At 36.9% G+C, this 20,244-nt stretch overlaps 1 protein-coding gene across 18 annotated transcripts in view; it reads right to left on the bottom strand.

The window, feature by feature from the left end:
- The window catches only part of LOC120527501 (sorbin and SH3 domain-containing protein 2-like), a 416,285-nt gene that overhangs the window by 336,967 nt on the left and 59,074 nt on the right, over positions 1-20,244 (bottom strand). For all 18 annotated transcript variants that reach the window (XM_039750968.1, XM_039750969.1, XM_039750973.1 and 15 more), the window contains exon 2: positions 7,491-7,612. The gene's annotated coding sequence lies outside the window, so the exon portion shown is untranslated. The remainder of the gene's footprint in view (positions 1-7,490; positions 7,613-20,244) is intronic.

Raw genomic sequence — 20,244 nt, 5'->3', positions numbered from 1 at the left:
TTGTCATTACCGGAAGCACTAACCATTCATACACAGTTTACGTTCTCAGTGCCCACCCCTCTACCACTTGTGGTACCCTGTATAATGCCTTTCCAGTTCTTTATAGGTACAATGTGTTTTCCATCCTGTTACCTGATGCTTTTCCTACATTCCCATGACATGATCTTTTATTTATTTATTTTGCATTTCATTGACTTTTATCTCACACCTGCAACTTTTTCTAATAATTTTTAAATAATCTGATTTAAAAAATTGGAACGCTCAAAAAGAACCAATTTCTTATTCTTTTCAAGGAAAACTATTTTTTTTTCTATTTCACTGTTACTTTTTGCTGTATTCTTCTTTAATTCCATTTAAGAATCAACATTGCTGGAGGCATCTCGGCTTTGACACCCACAGGGGTTCATATGACCTAGAGTCTCGAAGTACAGCCCTTTCAACGTCCCAGGGTGTTGCAAGAGGGTGTTTTCAGAGGGGGGCTACTCTGGTTCCCAAACAACTCAGAAGTATTCCCTACAAATCATGCCAAGTCACCGGAAGCCATTCTGGGTCCAGCATGGCTGGGCAACACTCAACTGGAGATGGAAGGAGAGGATAGAAATGCATTGTTTGTATGGTCTTCGTTTGTTTCATTGTAAAAAAAGTGCTTGGTAGATTTTTTTAAACTGTGACTGTGTTGGACATTATTGGCTCTGGAGTTTGGGCTCAGTGATACCCTCTACTGGTTACAACACATTTACATAAACTTCTATGGCAACTACATAATGATTTCATTCAGATCCAGCGGTGTTCTAAACATTTTTTGGCAACTTAATACATCCTTCAGATACAGTATGCACCCAGTGTTAAAAATGACAGATGGAGTCAGATATTTAAGACTTAATATGTCATGTATATGTGATGTGATGTGTGGTGCTGTGCAGCTATATTAGAAGCAACTATTCAGAAAACAGGAAGCTATCTAAGTTAAAATAAGCAGGTGTAGCCTTATCTTATATTCTGTAGAGGTGAAAGAATATTGAGACAATGAACAACACATTGTCATGCAGATCTATATGAAGCTTCATCCAAATTGGACCTTAACCTGCTTTTCTGCACCCATGGTTGATGCCTGCTTTGTCTGAGTGACAGGAGAAAACTGGCAAAACCATTGAAGGATGGATTCATTACCAAGTAACCAGCAGTAGAAAACAAGTTTAGTTTACTAAGCCCCATTATGTAACAATTGCAAATCAAAAAAATGAAAACAGTTGACAGTGAGAACAGTGCTAAAAAGCCATGAAACAAAAAATACTGATGTAAAAACACAAGAATACTTAAGCAATCATAGAATGGACACTATATTAGAAAATGTACAAGATTATTTGATATGAAGTCACACATTTTCTTGGGGATTTTAGCTGCTTTTCATTATCCTCCTTGTGGAAAAGCTGCTAAAATCAAAATCTGATTTTCAATAATATTTGATGGCATGTGACAGAACAGTCAAAGAAAAACTGCAAATTGCTAGGATGATTCAGATGATAATAGAATAACATGCCCTGTGGGAACATCTGATAATGTTTTGAATCCCTCCGGCATTAAATGACACTGGCTGTGGGCTGGAGGCATGTATGTACTTGCACAGGTATAAAACACAACCATGTGCCTCAAAGGTGAATTTAATATTGAAGTCTGTCATAGATTATGCAGCAAAGAACTGAATGCAAAAACAAGCAAATGAGTGAGAGATTTCTTTTATAAGCCATTTTCTAAACAGGGAAATGCATATACTGTAGGACCGAAGCCAGGAAACACTTCTTTATGCAGAGAGAAGTAGGAATCCAGAACAAGCTATTGAGACATTTAATTGAGGCAAAAACCTTGACAAGCTTTAGGAAGTATCTGGATGAGAAAATGGGACAGCTTAGATATTAGCTAAAAAAACAGGCTTGACGGACTGAATACCCCCCTTTTGTTTGTCAAATTTTTTATGTTCTTATATTCAGGTGTCTAGACCTTTATTCCGTATTTTGTGTACACCATTTCCTTTGCAATAACCTTTTCATCTGTGTTTGAGATCATCACGCAAATGTACTGTATGTCAAAGATTACGTCAAATCCATTTACCATAATTTCAGGTAATATGAATTTCTCTAACAACCTATACAAAGTAGGGAAGCCCAAAACTGGTGTACTATTAAAGTGACGAAATATATATTGTCTTCTACATATGGTATGTTAAAATGCTGTCATTAATTATAACTTAATGCTGTCATTGTAATCAAATTTAAACATTAAAGGTAATACACTTTTGGATAACTAGGGGGCTTCGCCACCTGCTTGCTTCACTCACCAACCCTCCAGTCTGTGCTACATGCCAGCCACTCTGTGTCTCTGCCACTTGCGTATGTGGATTTCACTTTCACCTGACAACAAATCTTTTAATTCTCGTGAAATTCCCTGATTGCAACATGAATAAGACGATCTACAAGTCTCTGACATAAAGTTTAAATCTGAACAACATATTCAATCTCTTTTCACTGTTCCGTTATTTCACTGAGTAATAATTTCCATTTGTTTGTGCTAATGCGATCTTTACTATCAATTTTTTTTAACTTTTAAATTTTAGTTTGGCTTATTTTTATTATCTCTAACCTGCTCTGCATATTTATCGCACCAACGTTATTAAACCTCTTTATGATGTTCTACTTTGTCATCTACTCTTTATCTTTTATTTCCGGCCCCGTGCGTGGTTAAATCTCTTGGCACAAAGTCTCGTCTAGCAGGACATGAAAGCATCTCTCTGAAAAAGTCACGTCTCGTCCCAGGCTAAAAAGTCTTGTCTCGTCCCAGGTTTTTTTTGTATATAATAGAGGGATACATCTTCTATAGACATTGATGTTATTATTTGGAGCCAGTAAGTGTTTTGAGATTTTAAACATCAGACACCTTTACCCAGAATATCCAGTTCCAGACTGACACAGACCTGAGGCTTTCAATGGTAATGGCCATCATCTTACTCACTAAACATCTTACTCTCATTAGTTGACATACTCACCCAGCCAACCAAGATATGCTTAAACCTTAAACATGTTTTATATTGAATGCTTCACTATCAACCACAAATTAGTCCTTTTGATGCGCAGACTTCTCATAGCTTCTTCTGCAGTCTTTAAAATGTCCTGATTGCCATCCCCTTACATACAGTAGACATGCCCATTAAATTAAGGCTCCTTTTGAAAAATATCTGAAGCCCACCTCAATCAGTTTGCAACATGATTTTTACCTTTATCCATAGTACTAGGGTGTTGTACCATGTTAGGCATTATGGAGGTGGTAAGAAGTTAACCAAAATTACACCTTTTATTGACTAGCTAGAAAGATTACAATATGCAAGCTTTCGAGGCAACTCTGGCACTTCTTACATCTTGCCTGAGTTGCCTCAAAAGCTTACATATTTTAATCTTTCTAGTTAGTCAATAAAAGGTGTCATTTTGCTTAACTTCTTACCTTCATCCATGACACTAATTTATTTGGTCCTAAGATCTGACCCTTTTCCTCTTTTTCACCCTGCCATCTTGTAGTACAAGGGACCAGCTTCACTTTGATACCCTGCTTAGATGTTTCTGACAGTCTGGTCTTATTATGGTCACTACAATTTTAATCAGGGTGTCACTTCAATTCAAGGTCATCTTTCACCTCCAGTCATATGCTAAGAGGCTGTGATTATGGTAACTCCTTATTTCTAACAAATGGGGTGGGTACAATGAAAAATGTGATCATATTTAACAACATTTGATCACAGAACCATAGGCAAGGACGTCCGGAAATGAGGTTAATATGAACTTCAAAATTTCTCATTTATGAAAGAAAAGACATGATGGCGAATTGTGCCTACACTGAAAATTTTAGATGAGCACAATAAACTGCTTGGATCATAAATTTAATGCAGGGACATACCACTCTCCAAAGCACAAACTAGCAATTTTAGTCATTCACCTGTTCTGGGCTTGTCCATTCTCTTTGCTAACAAATTCCAGATATCTTGAACTGTCCTGTTTTCCCACTGCCTGTAGTTCCTTATGGACAAGTCTGTAGCAGTCCTTGCATCTTCCTTTAGTCAAGCATATTGACAAAAGATTCCAAGACCTGCTAGGAGTAACAGCTTCGCCCCACTGCTGCTATAATACTACTTTTGATGTCAGTCCTTGTCTAGTTGGTCAGTCACATTCAGTTGATTAGTTCTGAATGTCTTTTTAATTAATTACTTAACTGATACTTGAACTTTTCAGAAAATAATGTATTTACAAAACACATAATATTTTACTTCCATTGAAGACAGCATGGCCAAGCAGAATTGGAAAGGACAGTACAAAATTGCAAGTTAAGTCCTCCCAGCTCTCTTGCAGTGTAAGTATGACCAAATCTCCTGCCATTTCTCCACATGTATATAGATACTCTCTTCTGCTGGATGATTCAGGAACTGAGCAAACAGTGATGATAAAAAAATAAATTCCTAGAACAGAATGACTAGTGTAGGTAGTGACTAAAGAAGACTATACACATGTGATCATGTTGAATGTTTTCTGTCAGATATCAGGGTGGTTGTAAGTGATGTGATGTTTAGCTGAAGCTTGTAGAAAAGTTAAATGTAAAATTACAAACATACTGTATGTGTCATTATTTTAAAAGCAGATTCTTTACAGGCATCATCATTTATAAAGCTGGGATCAGCCCCTGACAGGACACCAGTTCATAGCAGGACAAAAACAAACATGCATCTTCAGACAGCTTATCAGCCTTAGTAATACACACAGTCTCTAAAATTTCCAAATTGGAGTCACCAGTTAACCCAGCTCACTAAGAAAGTTTACTGACAAGTATAGTAACTCACATATTCCTACAGGCAGGCACACACTTGCCAGAGATTGCCACTGGAACTGTATATGAAGGATATAAATGTCCAAAATATTACATTATTTATATTTTTAAAACAAAGCAACGAAACAAGGACAAAATAATGCACAAAGATATGTACTATGATGCAAGACCAGAAGAAAGCAAAAATGGCAATAACCTTCAATGAGATGATGTCTAACAGTTACTAGAGAGCATCTCTCCTTCACAGGGCCGTAACTGTGTCTTGTGAAAAATTATATTGTAAAGAACTCCTATTACACAAAATGTAACAGAATGAAGGCTAACAAGCGCACAAAGCACAATAAGTACATCAAAGTGAGGAGAGTTTGATGTCCAAGAAAAGACTAAAAATAACTCATTTCTAAGTATGTGATTAAGGTTCTTCTATTATTGGATGAGGGCACTTGAAAGTGCAATTGAACATGATCTGCCTGTTAGTATGGGTTAATCCCTTGACACATACTGAACGAAGACTGCCATAAAAGCAGTTTCACAAATGATTATGAGGAAAGTTTATGCCAGAACAATTGCGGTCATTTTGACAATTTGTAACATATTGTATCTTAGTGCCTCATAATGAATGCATTGAATGCAGAGAAGTTTACTGCACTTCTATAGACATTTTTTCCTCATAGTCTACAAAGAGCATAATGTAATTCTGTAATTAATTACAATGAAGTGTACCTTCACAAAGCAGCTACATATTGCTTGCATTGAATACTACAAATGAAGCTTCCATCCATTATTTTAACTTTCTTTTACCAATAAAGGATTACAGAAAGGTGCCTATCCAAGCACCGCTGGATACAAGAATCAGTCGTAGATGAGACCTCAGTCCACTGCAGTGCACACTCCCAAAATTAATAACATCAGGTTAATTTAAAGTCACTGATGAAATTAATATGGAGGTCTCTGGGATGAAACCAGAGTACCAAGAGTGAGCCCAAATGGATATAATAAAGAGCAATTTCCCTCATCAACAGTTAAAGTAGGAAGTTGAATTCTAGTCTGTGGAGCAGTGATGCTGAAGTATTAACCACTGGAGCACAATGCTGCTCATATAATGTATACATACTTTATAACAAGAAAACCACATTCATAATTTTATTATCATTTGCTGAAAAAATGTGGAAACTTATAAATCCTCATCTATGAATAAAGTGATCAATCTTTACTCCATAACATGCCTTCTCCAGGCAATGTCATCCCATTGTGCTTAACAGTGGCAGAGAGATAAAGTTGAAATAATTAAGTAAATAAGCAAAATACTGTTTTTAACTAACTACCAAGCTTACCCAAATTAATAAAACTAATTATACAAGGTATTGGGACACATATTGTACCTATTAGCTAACTAAATTAACTTGTTGGATTAAATGATCTCCTCTTATTTGTCAATCTTCTTATATTCTAATGTTCGTAAAGTGGAAGACCATAGGTTTATAGGTTTATAATTTCGTTATCGTTAGGTGTCCAGAATACAGCGAAATTCTTACTTTTAAGCGCTATTCAACTTGAAGCACAACATCATCAATCTTAATTAGATATGGGTTGAGGCAAAGGATGGATGGATGCATTAGAATAAACTGAATGATCATTCAATTCAGTTTGATTAAATTTACCATTATAACTACATATTTCACTCCTATGTCCTGTGTGCAATATGGTAATTTAAAATATCATAAATTTAAAATAAAACACAAAATGATGTAACAAAAGTACAAGATGCAATACTGAATTGCATAAACAATATAGATATCTAATTTTTTCTGTTGGCAATATTTTCAGTAAGTACTACAGTAGGAAGTACAGTATTATTTTAAAAGTCCTATTTATAAAATTCATTTTTGCTATTTACTTAGATAGACATGTTGCTTATGTGTGCATCTATTGCACAGTTATGTATGTTTCTGTTCATGCTTTACACTTGTAAATTCATGCAAAAACCATGAGCATGTCTTTTCAAAAACACCACAAAATGAAATGTTCAACTGAAATGAACCATATTTGAAAGCTTTAAGATTTAAAACTCTGGGGATAACTTAAGTATTGTGATTTCATGCAGCATAATTTTTAAGATAGTATGAGTGTGGTTGTGCGTATACATGCAAAAATATAGAAAAACATAGATACAATAAAAGGTATTTTTGTAATAAAATTAAATCCTGCTATCATTTAAAACACCAAAAACATTATTATATTATTAAATTAAATGAAAACAACAGGTTTATTTTTAAATTTATGCCTACTAGTCTACTTTATTTAAAAATCATAATGCGATATATAAGAAAATATATATATACTATATATATATATATATATATATAGAATATATATATACACTTTTATTCACAGAAAAAACTGTCTTACTATTTCCATTCATGCAGTATGCACACATGAACAGTAAATCTCCATAAGCGGATTGTTGTCACCTGCCCAATTATTACCACAATTAAACTAGCATTTCTGTTCTTTAGACAGGTCATTCTTTTCAAACTTCTAACACTTAACTAGGCTGCAGTGGCACCCAAGAGACACAAATAAATAACAAATGAATTTCTTGCTTGCACATAAAAACAAAAACTTACCAAGGTAAAAGTCTAAAGGTGTATCCGTTTAAACTTCACATTCAGCTCTTGTGCTTCAGTTTCTTTGTTCAAATGTCCAGATGATTATTTTCAGTGTTTATATCCAGTCCTGAGTCCAAATTCTACAGGCAAAGACAGAGAGAGAACATCAGGTCTTGAGCTCCTGCTGCTGCTGTTGCTCGGCTGCTACTCTGTGAGCTATTTTCAGATTGTCAGTCCTTATGTCTCAGGGCTGGAAAGTCACTCTGCAACTCAGAGGAAAAGTGACAACACATACAGTGGACCAACTTTGCTTAAAGTATGCAAACATTTTAAATATGTGACTATGAGTCAAGCGACTTGTAAGATTAACGCTGCTGAGAACCTTTAAAGATAACTCCGGCAGCATATAATCAGCAGGTTCTGGTTTCAGCAAGGGCTTGGCAGAATACTGCATTCAAAGCAAAGTACACAAATTTCCTGCCTTTATCGTATTGCACATTTCCCTCTCTGCCACCCCCTTCCTCCACATTTCATTAAATGAAAAGTTGTATAGAAAAAGAAAATAAAAATAGTACAATTTTTTTATTTATGTATTTGTTTTCTGGTGGCTGGTACTATGTTATTTTAAGTAGCCCTTTATCAAAGAAACCATAAACTAATTATTGATTTACTAAGTTTCAGTTTCATGTGCATGTACATTAAAATACAAACTTCCAGTGTAGGATTCCTATGTTCGGTATTCTGACAACTGAAGTGAACCTTAATGAACATATATAAATATTTGTTTACATATGTGAGTACATAATATGTATATATATGCATATGTGTATTTATTTCTTTTTTTGAGAGAATAAGCCTTTTATTTGTAAACCTCACTTGCTTTACTAGATGGATGCCTGCAGATTATCTTGAGCCAGACTCTTTGCCAATAGGTGGGGAACAAACCCAAAGCTTGGGAAGCATTTCAAAAAATAAAAATAAACATTTGCTGACTAAAAAAAGTTAATTTTACATGTAAATATAAATGCAGCTTAGAGAATTGCAGAAATCAAAGACAACATCTGCATAAGACCAAGAAGCACTGGCAGAAAAATGTAAAATGAAGCTGCAAAGAAAACAGAAGTAGGAATAGACACACATAATGTTCCTAACCAATTCTTTTCCCTCATAAAGCTTGTTGAGGTACTCTACAGTGTGACCACAGTGATGAGTGGGGGGTTTCTGATTTGCCCTATGATCCTATATCTTTCATTGATCATGACATTTCACACATGTAGCATGAGACATTAGATACAGAAATGTAAGAACAGTTTAATAACTATTATAAAAAAGCACTAATAACTCCACACATTAACTCATTCACTCCCAAGGTTGCTTGCTTACTTTGGTCTTCATTACAACAAAAATATGGTATTTTATGTAATCTTGGTATGTTAAACCATAGTGGACTGACTCTTGTACCAGAGCTCGCTTTTGCACTAGCCAGATGGCAGTAAAGACCAGGTCCCAGTATTGCACTGGAAGTAACTACTTCTTCTTTCGGCTGCTCCCATTAGGGGTTGCCACAGCAGATCATCTTCTTCCATATCTTTCTGTCCTCTGCATCTTGTTCTGTTACACCCATCACCTGCATGTCCTCTCTCACCACATATATAAACCTTCACTTAGGCCGTCCTCTTTTCCTCTTCCCTGGCAGCTCTATCCTTAGCATCCTTCTCCCGATATACTCAGCATCTCGCAATCTCGCCTCTCTGACTTTGTTTCCCAACTGTCCAACTTGAGCTGACCCTCTAATGTACTCATTTCTAATCCTATCCATCCTCGTCTCACCCAGTGCAAATCTTAGCATCTTTAACTCTGCTACCTCCAGCTCTGTCTCCTGCTTTCTGGTCAGTGCCACCATCTCCAACCCATATAACATAGCTGGTCTCACTACCATCCTGTAGACCTTCCCTTTGACTCTTGCTGATACCAGTCTGTCACAAATTACTCCTGACACTCTTCTCCACCCATTCCACCCTGCCTGCACTCTCTTTTTCACCTCTCTTCCACAATCCCCATTACTCTGTACTGTTGATCCCAAGTATTTAAACTCATCCACCTTCGCCAGCTCTACTCCCTGCATCCTAACCATTCCACTGACCTCCCTCTCATTTACACACATGTATTCTGTCTTGTTCCTACTGACCTTCATTCCTCTCCTCTCTAGAGCATATCTCAACCTTTCCAGGGTCTCTTCAACCTGATCCCTACTATCGCTACAGATCACAATGTCATCAGCAAACATCATAGTCCACGGGGGCTCTCTGTCTAATCTCGTCTGTCAACCTGTCCATCACCATTGCAAATAAGAAAGTGCTCAGAGCTGATCCCTGATGTAATCCCACCTCCAACTTGAATGCATCCATCACTCCTACCGCAGACCTCACCATTGTCACACTTCCATCGTACATATCCTGTACAACTCTTATGTATTTGTCTGCCACTCCTGACTTCCTTTTACAATACCACAGCTCCTCTTGAGGTACCCTGTCATATGCTTTCTCCAGGTCCACAAAGATGCAATGCAACTCCTTCTGGCCTTCTCTAAACATTTCCATCAACATACTCAGAGCAAACATTGGATATGTGATGCACTTTCTTGGCATGAAACCTCTAATCATCACCTCACTTCTTAACCTACCTCCACTACTCTTTACCATAACTTCATGCTGTGGCTCATCAATTTTATTCCCCTGTAGTTACTGCAGTCCTGCACATCCCCCTTATTCTTAAATATCAGCACCAGTACACTTCTTCTCCACTCCTCAGGCATCCTCTCACTTTCCAAGATTCCATTAAAAAATCTGGTTAAAAACTCCACTGCCATCTCTCCTAGACACCTCCATGCTTCCATAGGTATCATCTGGAATCTGGACCAACAGCCTTTCCATTTTTCATCTTCTTCATAGCTGTCCTTACTTCCTCCTTGCTTATCCGTTGCACTTCCTGATTCACTATCTCCACATCATCCAACCTCTTATCTCTTTCGTTCTCTCTCTTTCTCTTCCTTCAGAATAACTACTACCCCATTTCTCCTCCCATGCACACCATGATAGAGCAATTTGAATCCACCTCCGATCCACCTGGCCTTGCTCCCCTTCCATTTAGTCTCTTGCACGCACAATATATCAACCTTCCTTCTCTCCATAATATCTGCTAACTCTCTCCCCTTACCAGTCATACTGCCAACATTCAAAGTTCCTACCCTCAGTTCCACTCTCTTTACTTTCCTCCTCTCCTCCTGCCTCCAGACACGTCTCCCCCCTCTTCTAATCCTTCTTCTTCTTCGGCCATCAGTAGTCCAATTTCCACCAGCACCCTGTTGGCTAACAATACTGGTGGTGGTCGTTGTTAACCCGGGGCTCGACTGATCTGGTATGGAAATTTATATTGTTTTCTGCATATTGATTTGGCAAAATTTTACACTGGATGCCCTTCCTGACGTAACCCTCCCCATTTACCCGGGCTTGGGACCGGAGAAAAAGGGAACAACTAATAAATCCTAAAAACCTTAAACATATTGCTCCATAAATGTTTTCCAATCCATCCATTCATCCATCCATTCTCTGAACCTGCTAATCTAAATCAGACTTCGTAGTTATCCTGGTAGGACAGGGATAGTCACTCATGGTCTTGGAGGGATGCTGTGGGAAAAGGTTTTCTTTCTAATCTTTTTCCTAATTAGAAGACAGTCCCTGGTGTTAATGAAACTTGATATTTAACTATATTGCTTGTTAGTACTTTCATTCATCCAAGGCAAATTTTAATTAAATTTTGAAGTTTCCTTTTCTGAGAGCATTATCTATTTGTTTTGTTGACCAGAACAGATTTGCACTTCAACATCCTACCCTTCCTCATTTAGTTTTAAACATTTTATTAATACAAATACTGACTGACTGACCTCATGATGTGCATGGAACCAAGTAAGCTGGGGAGTTGGTGGTTTCTTTGTTATTTGCATTTCATTTTTAACCGTCGCCGGTTTAGAAAACAGGCAAAAATTAAAACCTAACGCTACGTTCACATCTACCTCATGATGTGTACTGAACCAACCAAGCTGGGGAGCTGGTGGTTTCTTTGTTATTTGCATTTCATTTTTAACCGTGGCTGGTTTAGAAAACAGGCAAAAATTAAAACCTAATGCTATGTTCACATCTAAGGCTCGCTGCTCAATTCCAATTTTTTACTCAGATTGGATTTCCCCATTTTGACGGTTCACATTCAAAAGTACAAATGACATGTAACTGTAATATGAAACCATATGTCTTCTGAAACAGCACACATGAACACTTTGATATGTTTGGGCAAGAGTCATCTGCATCACTAACAAAAAAAAATCTGATGTCTCTAAAACAGACAAAATTAATACACTAGTAGCTTGTATATGCATTGCATTTTGCTCTGGAGAACAGCAAACAGTTTGTCAGCTGTACATGATTAGTTGAAAGCCAGATGGTTTGGTTTTTCTGTTTTTGCAGCTAAACACTGCAGCTCCCAGAGATGTTTGAGTACAAGAAAGGATCCAGCAATGGTGGGACAGTGACTGCTGTCATAGCTGTAGCTCCCACCTCCATTGGTGTTTTGCCCAGCTGCCCGTGCTAGCTTATGATGGCAGAGCTCAGCCCATGTGAACAGGGAAAAACCACATGAATTTCTGACCTTTCTAATTCTTGTTTTATTAACATTCAGGTATGTATCCAATCTAGGACCACAGAGGAAAGTGACTTCTGATTTGAAAAAGATCAGATTTCAGTGTTCACACAGCCCTGAAAACATAAATTTTTTGTCACATTAAGGCAAAAAAAAAAAAAAATCGTGTTTGAGTCACTTCAGCCTGATAATGTGAACGTGCTTAAAACTAAAACAGGCAATTAATGGTTCTTTAACAAGTCAATTAACTAAAATTATCCTCCAAAACTTATTGCTTTAGCAACACATAAATGAACAAATAAACCTGCAGCTACTGCCACCCTCTAGGACACGGGTGTCGAACTCCAGGCCTGGAGGGCCGCAGCGACTACAAGTTTTTTTATTCTAACACTTTTCCTAACCAGACCCTGTTTTCACTGCTAATTCGCATTATAATAATCATGTCAGAAGGATTCAGTCCTCTGAATTGATTTGTTTCGTCATTAAAATGCAGCCAAACAGAAATGAGACGTGAAACAGATGACCAGCTAAACTAGGGCTTTAAACTCCAACCAGTTTCTTAATGAGAAGCCAATTCTTCCTGTTAATTAAACTCGTTATTTAATTCCACGGCTTGTTGTTGCTCTCGTTCTGCCACCGCTGACATTTCCAAAACAGTTGATTTTCTGTTTTTCATAAGAACATCGTCAAAGTGTTTTGGTGAGTTGTGAGATCAACTTTACTGAGACCTTCACCTTTCTTTATTTTTAGATATTGTGTGACGTGGTGGCTTGTTTTGTGTCTCATTATTGGTTGGCTGCTAAATAAGGAAAAAGAAACAACTAAAGGGCCTGCGTCAATTTAATTAATAGAAGTAATTAGCAGCAAAAACTGGTCACTAATTAAGAAGATGGTTAGAATTAAAATTTGCAGCCACTGAGGCGATCCAGGACTGGAGTTTGACACCACTGCTCTAAGACCATGATTGATGATCCCTGCTCTACAATGTTAAAATTTGTCTTGGATGAATGAAAGCAGTAATAAGCCATATAGTTAATACCAAGTTTCATTAGTAACAAGGACCATGTTCAAATTAGGAAAATGGTTGGAATGAAAACCTGCAGCCACTAAGGCCCTCCAGAATAGTAAGTGAAGATCCCTGCAGCAGATTAGGCACAATGCAGAAATCTTCTCTGGACAGGGCACTGGCCTAGAACAGACTCACATACACACAATCTTATACAACGGAAAAAATTAATGTCAGTAATTAAAATAACACCCAACCACTATGGGATGTGTGAAAAAGAAGAAATCCCTTACAAAAATTATAAGAATGTGACAAATCATTGAGGCAAACAATGGGTTAGGATTTAAACTAAGTGTCCTGGAGTTGTGAGGCAGCAGCACTCAGCACTGCCCTACAGTGCCACCACATTCAGACATTTACTTGAAATAATTTTAAGAATGCTCATCATTTGAGTATAGAGTAATACATGATGTTACTGGAAAAAGAGACAATGACATTACTCAGATTTTAAACCAATGTAGGATGTTGGATAGTCCACAACAGGCCGTACTCTACACCAGGCAGTCTAAAAAGCAACTCCTAGATGACCAGCAATAACAGCAGGTTTGTCCCTGATGGTTTATCCATAATTGTTTAAATACCCCAAAAATGTGTTTAATTAAACTAATTAACTCACCTCTCTGGCTGCAATCTCAGTAACTCAACATGGATTTTACTTTTCTATGAACTTCACAAGAATGTTATGCAAGCATAGCACCTGATTCAGTCTATAGACTCACTTTATTCATTCTACATTTTTATTTCACTCACTTATTAAGATCATGTGCTTTCTTTATTGTAAAGTCAATTCAAATTGGAAAGAACCAAGTAGCCAAAGGCAGAGATGCATATTTGATGCAATTGGGATGTGTCTATGCTTGTCATAAATTGCTTTTATAATAAAAGATTTACAAAGAAACCAAATCAAACCTATTTATCTTTATTTTATATACCACAAGTCATAACATAGACCATCACAAGGCACCTTGCAAAGAAAACTGGAGGAGGAACTCAAAGTAGCAATGTACATTACAGTATAAGAACATGACATAAATTGATGAATCACAGGGGGAATATGTTTTGAAGAGCATATGCAGGAAACAATGTACTGATGAGGGTGGTTTGCCAGTACAGTAGAAACCAGGATTAAAAGTAATTTAGACATTAAACTTGTAACTGTTACCAAAGAGATGAGCTATCAAACAAGACTTGTGCATAAACACTGGTAGAGTTTCATTGACACATCTACAGAGAACATTTCAGGGAATAGGACCCTCAAAACTGAATGAGTATATGCTAGATGTTACACATGAATCTGTAATAGTAAGAAGACCAACAACAGATGATTTAACTTGTTTACAGATTGATGTGATGGGTGATAAGGCATGTTGAATTTCACATCTTTGTTAACAATAGACTTATAAAGATAATACAGTAGACAGATAGATAGATAGATACTTTATTAATCCCAAGGTAAATATAATAAAATAATAAACATGATGTACATGCAGCAACAGTCTCCAGTCAAACAGTTTCTAGAAAATAACCAAGTACTCCCATGTCAGTTAAGGTATTATTACCTCTTCAGCATCTCACGAGTTTAATTTTGTACTAAGTGCTGACAAGACACTGCTAGTGGTCAAAAAATTAAGCATACTAAGTACATAATGTTTTATTAAAAAGGTACAAAACACTCAAATTAAACACATAAATTAAGACTACAACACATAACAGACTGCTGAAAAAAATGCATAGCTGCTGTAAAACACCTGGTTTACCCAAGGTACCTCTATAGCAATTGGTAGTTTTTCAAAATGGGGCAAAAGGAGCAAGGATGAAGGATATATAAAAGGTAGGCTAGATGGACAGAATATTGAACGGCTATTCTGAAAATCAAGAAGATAGGAAGGTAATGTTTTTAACTAGACTTTTATTGTTAACTAAATTGTGATATAATTAGCCAGCTCCTCTGAATCAAGGAAGCCATTATCTACAATCTGGTAGTATTTTGTTCTATTGTTGTGACTTTGCCATTAGCTAAAATTTGGTTATGTGTTCCTTGAAATTCAGAAAGAACATTGGAATATCTGAGCCAGGTCTGTTAAATTGTCAGGAGTGTATGGAAAGATATTTGTACAAAAATGACTTAAATAAAAAGGCAACTATGAAAAACAGGATATAAGCGCATGAAAATGTGCAATGATGTATATAAAAAAGTATAGTAATTAATTGACTGATTAACACCAAAACCCACATGAAAACAGGCCTTTTGTTATAAATCGCACTGGCTATTCTGAAATGTGCAGTCTGGAAAAGTCCCACTATAAAATATTAACAGCATTTAAAAAGAGGGAAATTATGAATTAAAAACTGTAAATTTAAAATTAAAAGTATGTTAATGAAACTGAATAAAATGTAGCTTTTCATGATATCTAGACAACTTTTATTTAGTCATGCATTTTTTTTACAATTTAATAAATCTTTTATATATACTACTAGATATTAAGCCCGTTACAATAACGGGCGCTAGAACAGTACTGCATAAACATTAGTAGGAACAGTCTATATTAAATGGCAAGGGACCTTGACCTCATTCTGTTTCTTGTCTTCATTTTTTTTTCGTCAAAAATATTTTTGCAAGAAGCCTAAAGTAAAATAATAATAAAAATAAAATAGAAACGTATATGACAACACAGTAAGTATAATTAATATTGTCTTAGTGTAAAACTTTGTAACAATCTATAAGACACAATATCTGAAGAAGATATTTAGGAAAAATTTTCTATTTTTTTTACCTCATGAAATGTTTCTATAAAATTTCATTACAGACAACATTTCTTGTAAATATTCTGTCTGAGTTTGGCAACAGTTTGCCTTGATCAGGACCATCTACAACCTTAACAACAACATCTGGAAAACGTCTAACTCTTAATAATGCAATATATAAGTGACCGTGGCTGAATACTGGTTCTGGCAAGTAAATGCCAACTTTTTTTTTAAGGTTTGCTCTTCTGAGTCATTCTCTTTTAGCATTTTTCTGACGGTCATTTTCTTTTTCTTCAATCGATCTATTTGCTTGTATTTTTCTTTGTCTTTCAGCCTTTCTTTTGTTGATGTTTACTTGTTGAGCTGACCGTTCTTCCAGGAGATGTTGCTTATATAGGATTTGATTGTCTGTGTCTTTTGTCCTACTTGACATGTCCTTTTTTTGGGTGGCATGTTGTTAGTAGATACATCCAAAATATTTTCTCTTACAGTAATACTGGCTTGTATGTGTCTGTAATATGTGTCACTGTATTGTGTGTCTTTAATTTTCTCTCGCAGTAATACTGGTTTGTATTTCCGTAAAATGCCTGTAACTTTCTCTGACAGTAATACTGGCTTTGTTGTCCGTAATATGACTTTAATTTTCTGTCACAACATTGGGCAATCAGCAGAGTGTCCCCAGCAACTGATTTAATGTGTGGCGTGTAGCTGATAATCGTGCCCGTGGCGTCTCCCCAGCAAGTACTGTTTAGTTCCCCAGCAAGTATTTTAATCTGTGCTGGCGTGCAGCTGATTATTGTATGTGTGGCGTCTCCCCAGCAACCGATTTTATGTGCGCGGCCGTGACTGCACAATCAGCACTCTCCCCAGCAATGTTGTCCATTATTCATGCCGGCCGTGGCAAGGCCATTCACTGTCTGCCCAGTTTCCAGTGTGTGTGCTTTATTTACTTATCATGCGCTGCAGCGGCTAGGCCATTCACTGTGTGCCCAGCTTCCAGTGTGCGCATGGGCGTGATGCACGATGCGGCCGGCGCATGTGCACTTCACCAGAAGACACACACACACGGACACCTGGACGCACACAGGGGTTTTATTAAAGAGGATTGCAATTTAATGAATGTTAATGTTAATGATATATATATTTATAGATGTGTGTATATATGCATGTATATAGAATTAAAGGTTTGTGATTTGATTTGCATAGCTGTAGCTAGTAATCCACAAATACACGTATCTTTACACAGTTTTTTATTCTTAAGCTTTCAACAACATACAAGGTGTCATCATCACAGGAAAATGAATAGACATACAGAAATCAACAGCAATATATAGAAAATGAGGGGGTGGGGGTACAAAGGAGTAGATTAATAAGGTGTGGTTCAGAGGGAGTTGGTCATAAGGTCTCTTTAATTATAGTCATATGAAAAAGTTTTGAAAATTTATATGAAATTTACTCTACTTTCAACAAAAAAGATAACAGTGGTATGTCTTTCATTTCCTAGGAACATCTGAGTACTGGGGCCTTTCCGAACAAAGATTTTTAGTGAAGCAGTATTTAGTTGTATGAAATTAAATCAAATGTGAAAAACTGGCTGTGCACAAAATTGGGTCCCCTTGTAATTTTGCTGATTTGAATGCATGTAACTGCTCAATGCTGATTACTTCAACACCAAATTGGTTGGATTAGCTTGTTAAGCCTTGAACTTCATAGACAGGTGTGTCCAATCATGAGAAATGGTATTTAAGGTGGTCAGTTGCAAGTTGTGCTCCCCTTTGACTCTCCTCTGAAGAGTGACAGCATGGGATCCTCAAAGCAACTCTCAAAAGATCTGAAAACAAAGATTGTTCAGCGTCATGGTTTAGGGGAAGGCTACAAAAAGCTATCTCAGAGGTTTAAATTTTCAGTTTCAACTGTAAGGAATGTAATCAGGAAATGGAAGGCCACAGGCACTGTTGCTGTTAAACCGAGGTTTGGCAGGCCAAGAAAAATACAGGAGCGGCATATGCACAGGATTGTGAGAATGGTTACAGACAACCCACAGATCACCTCCAAAGACCTGCAAGAAAATCTTGCTGCAGATGGTGTATCTGTACATCGTTTAACAATTTAGTGCAATTTGCACAAAGAACATCTGTATGGCAGGGTGATGAGAAAGAAGCCCTTTCTGCACTCATGCCACAAACAGAGTCACTTGTTGTATTGTAACTTTGTTATGATCCACATTGCATTTTTTCTGTTATTCCAATAAACTTAATGTCACTGCTGAAATACTACTGTTTCCATAAGGCATGTCATATATTAAAAGGAAGTTGCTACTTTGAAAGCTCAGCCAATGATAAAGTAAAAATCCAAAGAATTAAGAGGGGTTCCCAAACGTTTAAATATGACTGTATTTAGGTGTCTTTTTTTTAAGCCTGCATATGCTGGGTTTGTATTCAAATATGTTAGTGGCATTTTCATTTGAGAGCCATGAGCTGTACTAAATAAGCTGAGGGCCCATCTAAGTGGTTGGGCAACTTGTCTTCTTTCCCACATAGCAAATAAATTTCCTCCTTATTAAAATGGTTTCATAATTCTCATCTCTCTCTAAGCTTCAGGGGCTACGGGCTACCATTTAGTGCCTTTCCTGTCATCATTTCCCAAGTTATCTCAGACGTCATCATAAAAATTCAGTCACTATTTTCCTACCTCACATCTAGAATGCACAGACATCAATTGGTATTGTCAAAAAGACCCTATAGCCTTTAAATGGTTTCCTCTGCTGCCACCCAAAATGGATAGGAGCTAAGGCTGGTCCAAATCCTGAAACACTAATAATTTCCTTACGCTAATAACCTATGTAGAAACCACTTCTGGAGTATGAGTTATAGACAAACTGTCATGCTTTAGCTTTGCTATGGTTTTTTTGCTCTCTTGATCCATATTTGCTTTTGGTCACCCTTGAGCTTTAATATCAATCTGAAATACTAATAAAGAGAAAACAACAAATTAAAAAGCAGAATAAGGAAGGAAGGAACAAGTTCAGTAAATGGATGGGAGAAGCCACCATGTAATAGTGTGAGATATGGTGTCAATGAAAATTCACAGGCACTGCTGAGCTCTAAGAGCAGAACGTCACTCTCCCAGAATAAAATAACTCTACTGTCTCATAATAAAGGGGCCCTGGATTTGGCTGGTATAAATGAGAGTAAGTCAAAAAGTATTTATGTAGAGTGTTCTTATCTACAGTATTTGTTCTGACTGACCTAAGTGCGGAGTTCACTTGACCTGTTAGCATGCAATCTCCCTATATTGCAAAATCATATTTGGATTTGTCTTGTCCTGGTATCCTTCAACAGTTTTTTAGTTATTATTATTTCTTTTTTTGCCTTATGTCGTAACGGCAGCACAATACTTGATAATCTCAGTAAAGTAAGTAAATACATAATACCATGGCAGGCTCTATTGTAGGCACGGAGCTGGACAGTAACATCCGTGGCAGAGCAACGGGCACTGAACAGGCTCCTGTCAATCATGGAGAATCCACTGCATCCACTAAACAGTATCATCTCCAGACAGAGGAGCAGCTTCAGCAACAGACTGTTGTTACTGTCCTGCTCCACTGACAGACTGAGGAGATCGTTCCTGTCCCACACTATGCGACTCTTCAATTCCACCCGGGGGAGTAAACGTTAAAATTATACAAAGTTATTGTCTGTTATACCTGCACTTTTATCACTTTTTAATTTAATATTGTTTTTTTTATTTATTTTTTTTTTCAGTATGCTGCTGTTGGACTATGTGAATTTCCCCTTGGGTTTAATAAAGTATCTATCTATCTAATACATGTAACCATACCATTTTCTAAGACCACTTAATCCAGAGCAGGGTCGCAGATTATAAATTATTATTATTTTTCTATCAATTTGGTCATCATTTTTTCAATAAATACTTCTTTTGCATTACTTTAATGGCTTTTTACACTTTAAACAAACAATAAACCATGGATTAATTGAGAGGTCCACTCTGAACTTCAAGATTGCTCTAAGGCATATGCCTCAGGCAATGCCAGGGAGTACAAAAAATCCAGATACGATCTAAGCAGAGCTATTAGAGAAGTCAAGGACAATTACAGACTTAAACTGTAAGGTCACTACACTAATTCTGACACTCAGCAAATGTGGCAGGGATTTGGAAACATTAGAGGCTATATAGAGTCAGAAGAAGAGGGTTGACCACTGGCAGCTATTTCTCTCCGGATGAGCTCAACGAATTCTATGCCCACTC

The sequence above is a fragment of the Polypterus senegalus genome, chromosome 4, assembly GCF_016835505.1.
Source record: "Polypterus senegalus isolate Bchr_013 chromosome 4, ASM1683550v1, whole genome shotgun sequence".
NCBI lineage: Eukaryota > Metazoa > Chordata > Cladistia > Polypteriformes > Polypteridae > Polypterus > Polypterus senegalus.
The sequence above is the reverse complement of the archived record's forward strand: the minus strand, read 5'-3'. Positions and strand labels throughout refer to the sequence as shown.